This window comes from Cinclus cinclus, chromosome 6 (assembly GCF_963662255.1).
Source record: "Cinclus cinclus chromosome 6, bCinCin1.1, whole genome shotgun sequence".
In the NCBI taxonomy this organism is placed as follows: domain Eukaryota; kingdom Metazoa; phylum Chordata; class Aves; order Passeriformes; family Cinclidae; genus Cinclus; species Cinclus cinclus.
This window is the reverse complement of record NC_085051.1, coordinates 10,166,130-10,172,190: the sequence shown is the minus strand read 5'-3', so window position 1 is coordinate 10,172,190 and position 6,061 is coordinate 10,166,130.

Genomic DNA, 6,061 nt, shown 5'->3' with positions numbered 1-6,061 from the left:
TTATTTTTCCTGAGATGCTCACTTCATGTAAGCGGTGATGAGCTCTGCTTTGGTGTCACAGAAAACTTCACTTTCTGGGTATCCCTGAAAAGTGCATAGTTTGACACTCCCAGAAGCGTATGGCTGTGTTAATGGGATGCTCAGCCCCATCAATTACCTTCTCTCCTGCAGCGTTCCAAGAAAAAACTAATTAGTTTGACAGGCTTCAGTAATTTATAAGAACCCGGAGCGACTGGAAGTGTACAAGGCTAGATTGGAGCAACCTGGGATAAGGGAAGGTGTCGCTGTTCATGACAGAGGGTGGAATGGGATGACCTTTAAGGTCCCTTCCCACCCAGAACATTCCAGGATTTTATTGATGTCTCGTCACTGCTTCTAGTGCCAGAACTCGATGGAAGTGAGCCCAGATTTTTTTTTTCCTGCGCCGATTGACAGGGCAGAGGGAGCCTGTCTTGCAGCACCCCCTCGTGTTCCTGCGGGGAACTTCAATGAACAGGGACTGGCGGCTGGCCGCTCTGATAGTTGAGATCTTACTAAAATCCAACATCTGCAGGGTCTCAGGAGTACAGATGTCTTGTTCCCTTCCGCATTCAGGATCTGCAGGCACTGACGTATGAGGCAGCTGCAAAAAATATATATTGCTATGGACTTGGACAGGAATATCCTGCCAGGAGCATAGATTAGCAGTCTGCTGTTATTGGAAATGCGATCAGTAACAGAGATATTTGTTGTAAAGAAAACTAAAGGAGTAAAAAGGTTTTTTTTTTTTTTCTTTTCCCCACAACTGCCCTTAACTCGCACACTCTGAAGGTTTTTGTGACGCCTGTGAGTAATGAAGTTTCGTATGCATGGAAGAGAACTGTGACCATGGTGTTGATGGGGGTTTCTTTCTGCGCAAGAAACTATGACAGACCCCGGACCGGGGACAGCGGGCGGGGCGGTGCCGGACGGGGCTCGGTCGAGCTGCACGGATTGTGAGGCGAGTGCATGTATGTATGTGCGTGTTTGGGTGTGTGTGATGGACAGCAGTAAATACCGCTCCCAAAGGGGCGGAGGTGGCCGCAAATCAAAGTCGGCAACGCCCGAGAGGCCGGCCCGGGCCGGAGGTGGTGGAACCGCTGGAACCCGGCTGCTGCCAGCACACAAGATGGCGGCTCTGGGCTTAATCACGTGATACCACATCAAAGATGGCGGATTGACCGGAAGTTACTTCTGCCAGAACGCAAGATGGCGGAGTTTGGGCGAAACTCACATGACCACACCTAAGATGGCGGCTTAAACTTATAGTGCCCTTTCCAATATGGCGACATTTCGCGCATGCGCTTTGGATAGGGAGGAAAATTGCGCCGTGAAGGGCTCCTATCCCCGGAATGATGTCCCCTTGGCTGTCTGAATCCGGCCACGATCACCACCGCGATCCCCCCCCCCGCACCTCCAGCGCGATCTGCCGCGGCGCTTCCTGGTGGGGATGTCTCTGTGGGGACGCGGGCGTTAAGTCAGAGGCGCCGAGCGGGAGGCGGCGGCAGGCAGTGGCGGGACAGCTTCTGTCGCGGTCCCTGAGGCGAGAGGCCCCGTGAGCGGGCGCTGCTTTGAGGGGGCTCCTCGCGCCCCCGCCGAACCCAAACCCAAAACCCCGAACCTTGAACCCCGAAGCCCGGTCTGGCTGCGCGGGTGATGGCGCTGGGGCTGCGCCGCCGAGTTCGCCCCGGTAAGCGGTGGGAGCGGCTGCTGCGTCAGGCCCTCGGGGAGACCTTTCATCGCCCCAGCTCGGGGAAGACACGAAAACAGAAAATGGTCGAGAAAATGACACAAACAGCTTCTTTCTGGTCATGCTGGTGTCAGTCAAGGGCGGTGTGTCACCGCAGTGGAGAGCAGTCTGTAGAGGCCCTTTGGGGCAGACACCCCCTGAGGGCACTGCTCTGGGCAGACATGGAGATTTTCCCCTGGGTGTTGTTCTGGGTCAGTAACAGTTTGTGCTGGCAATTGGTGTTGCTGCCTCGAATGTCATTGCTGCAATATTTCTTCAAACAGGGTGCCCTGCACCAACACTTACAGCTCCTATGCTGAGGAGTGATTAATTAAGGTATCTTAGTCCTTGTTAGTAATTCAAGTAAATAATTTCTGTAATTTTTATCAGTGTACCTGGTCTGCTGCCCTTAATCCTGACAGGCTTGTGCAGAGGTTTGATCTCACCTTTAAAGCAAATTTTTCCCCCCAAACCTCAGTTAAACGGACTGAGATCACACACAGATGATGCCCTGGAACTCCTGGGTTAATGTTAAGTCTTGCCAAATGATTTTTATGAGGTTAAATTCCAGCAAATCTGTTCAAAAACCAGAAACCCTGAAGCTCAAGAAGCTGTGCTGCAGGACCTAGTGGCCATGCTGTGCCCCTGCCAGGACCAATTCAGGTGTTCCTGTGGACCATCGTGTCTTAACTGCTGCCCCAGCACTGCCAGGGCCACCCCTGTCCCGTGTCCCCAGGTGCCACATCAGGAGCCACCCACCAAGTGACAGGAATTGGAGTGGGGGCTGCAGGCACTGACAGGGTCACTGCTCGCTGCCAGTGGGGCTGGGAGTTCCCAGAGGGGCTCCAATGCCCCTTCTCCCTGGCCTTCCCATCTCACATCTCAGTCCTTTATTAGTCAGTCACCTTTCACAATGTCAATTCAGCCTTTGGTGGCAGAGTAATATCTAGGGAACCCGTTGTGTCACCTAGCAGTTGTTGTCACCTCCTTCTATAGGCCTCCCAAGCTTCTCCAGCATCCTCTAAACAGCTTTGGCACTACCTTGTAAGGAGTTACATTTCACTGTCACCTGCTGTTGCTCTAGGGCCTCCTTTCCTTCAGCATCATCAGTCTCTGGCTCATCTCGTGCTAAGAATCTTGGGTCTGTAAGGTAAAACTGCTGGGCAGTTTCAACTTGTGTCTATGTTATGTTTGTATCAATTGTCTTCATTGTCACAGGGCTTTGTTTTTTATTGATGCTTTATCAGCATAATTCCTGGTCTTATTGGCAGTGGGGCTCTCTACTTGAGTACTTTGCCAGATCAGGCTTATTCTGGCATCTTTACATTTTTACTTTTTGAGACCAGAAGTACAAAAGATGGTCTCATCCATCTTCCTTCTCAGTTTTGGTAGTACCTTTTTTTCACATGCCATTCCCTTTGACTTCTATATGGAGTGTATTAGACCCTCCTTGCTCTGGTAGTTCTGTAGGTTCTGTCACCACAGACCACACTGGTCTCAAGAATTTAACTTCTGAAGAGTTACTTCAAGTCTTTGTGTCATCTTTGCTTATATTTGGTGCACTGTGTGTCTTTGTGCCACTTATGCTTGGAGCTGCCCTGCCCTGGCATGTGACTCAAATGGTGTAAATACGTTAGTTTCATACCCCAAAAAATGGCCACCATCACAGTTAGGTTGAACACTTATAAAACTTTATGGTTGATCTCTTGTCTGTGGGGTTTTGGGTAGAAAATTTACAGGCACGGTCTGGGGATAACTCCTAGCTGTCAGCTACTTGTAAGCCACCTCATGTTGTCTTGCAGGTCCCTGAAGCAGATTCTGATCCCTGTGGTCATCGAGGTTACCAGTTTTCCCAGAATCTATTCATCCCCATCAAGGAGCAGCAGTTGGAAGATGTGTTTTAGCAACTTCAGGGGAGTGTTTTGATTAAGGGCTGCAGCCGGTGTGTAAGATGAAGAAGGGATGTCTGTGGCTGGCTGTGAGAGTGTGTGTGTTGACTGGTTCTAACATTGTGTGTGTGGGTCTCTTGCCTTTCAGGTTCTTCAACTAATTTTAAAATTTAGAATTAAAAAAAAACCCAACTGGTCCTGCCTGTGCTGTGGGGTCAGTCAGAGGGACACGGGGTTCCTCTTTTCCTCTCTGCTGGGATTAACTGCCTAGGGAATTACACTTCTGACAGCCTGGTCCTACCTGTGTCTGCTGGAAAAGGGCAAAGGTGAAGCGGTAAATCCCAGAGTTCCCTGGGGGATGATGGAGTTGTGGTGTTTGGCTGTGCCCAGAGAGGCAAGCTGGGCAGTATTTGTGCATCTAAGGACTGGTTTGGGCATTTGGGAGCCAGGAGAACCGAGCTCTCAGTGTATTCCCATCTTTCCCTTGTGATGGCTTCTGGTTGGGCTTGGGGCAGGCACTGGCCCCCAGCACAGATGGAGACAGGGGAGGATTTGGGAGCAATGGGAATGAAATGAGGGATGGTGCTGGGCAGAGTGATGAGCCTGTGTCAGCACAGCCGTGCAGGGTGCAGGGATCTGGGTAAAACTCCAGCTTTCCTGTTCAGGGATGCAAGGTCTGAGGGACTGGATTTACCTGTGGCTTAACAGGACAGCAGAATAAGAGGAAATGTGGTGCCAGAGCTGTGTCCCATCAGGTTTTGTTTACCGCTGGGGACCGGGAGTCTCTGGGCTGAGGTGAGATTGCTGCGAATGCTTGGATGAGCAATCCAAGGAATCCTAATGGAGCAGGGAACTTAGATTTGCAATGGAACCATTGCCTTAGGCCTGTTTGGTTTATTTCTGTGAGAACTGGGATTTGGGCTGGAGAGGTGAAGTTGGGAGCAAAGGATGGGAGTATATTTGCTCCATGGATGTGTAAGGAAGGACAGGGAAGGGATTATAAACCGTATCAATATTTTATGCGAATTTAGGTTCGGAGGCGGCCGGGGCGGGGCAGGGGCTGAGAGAACGATTCTGATTGGCTGGCGCGTGGCGCTGGGGGTCGGGGCGGGTGGTCGCCTTGGCGACCCTGACGCCGCCATTGTTCCCAGCAAAGCGCGGCCGGGAGTGTCTCGGCCCCGGGATCTCCCGGCTCCGGGATCTCCGGTGTCCAGCACCACCCGGGGATGTGTCTGTCCCTCGGCCGGCACGGCCCCCGAGCCACCCGTCCCTCAGGGACGCGCTGGCCCGGGCGCCGCCGGTGCCGCAAGATGGCGGCGGGCAGACCCTGAGGGGAGGCGGCCGTGAGGGAAGGCTCGGAGCCGCGCCGCTGCCGCAGGAGCTCAGCGCTCTGTGCTCCCTGCCCTGCCGTCCTGCAAAGGTTCGAAATGCCTTGTGCGGTACAGCTCCAGCCGCTGAGAGAGCCCCCGACCCAGCAGAGCCGGTGGTTTGGGCTCTTGGTCTGCCTAAACTTTATTTGGGCTGTAGAGGAGGTGTTGTTAGGTCTTGTTAGTGTGGGCCCGCTTGGAAATTGAATTCCTCTAAACATCTACAAAAGACATTACCAGTTATTTCAACTGATCAACTTAATTATTAGGGAAAAGAGAAAACAAACTTTTGCCTCCTGAAACTGAGGATGACTCTTGGCTGGAATTGTTGGAGAATCTGTGTAACAGGCTTTGAGTCTGGGATTTATACTGCTCCCTTTTTCTGTATTGTTCCACTTAGGACGGCTGCCCAAGTCATTCCCCTTCCAGATAGGCACAAATGTGCTTTTGTACAGCCTTTTCCTGCTTTGCCCCTGTTCTTAAGCACAGCTATCCGGGCCATACCACCCTTCCTGTTGAATGTCAGTCCCCAAACCCAAAAGGAAATGTGTGGTTTCAGACATTTTGCTGAGTTTCTGAGAATCTCAGTGATAAGCCGTTATGAAAAGCCAGTGAAAGAGACGGACATGGATTTATAACTTAACTATTTTAATAACTCTTGTACAGTGCATGGTTATATTGTCTCCTTCGCTCAGGTACATCAAGGTACAGTACTTTATAGCAATGTCTGCAGGCAGTACAAACAGAACAGATGCACAGCTCAGTCATGTGGAAATTTGTAAAACTGACCTCTGCAATAAGGTCTGCTGAGATATTTGTTTTAGGAAGTGTTCCTGTGGCTCCCAGCTTAACAGAGCTGTCGTGCACATTCCTGTTAAAATCCCAGATAACTGTAATTCCCTGTGATTTGCTTTCCTCTACACCCCAGGACTAGAAAGTAATATGTTTCCTAGCTCAACATTTGTTTTTATTTTCGTTTTAGAAACTTTTTCGCCTCCTGCAATTGCCATCCTGTTTCCCTTCTCCACCCTAATCCAGAGCCAGGGCTCCTCAGGAGG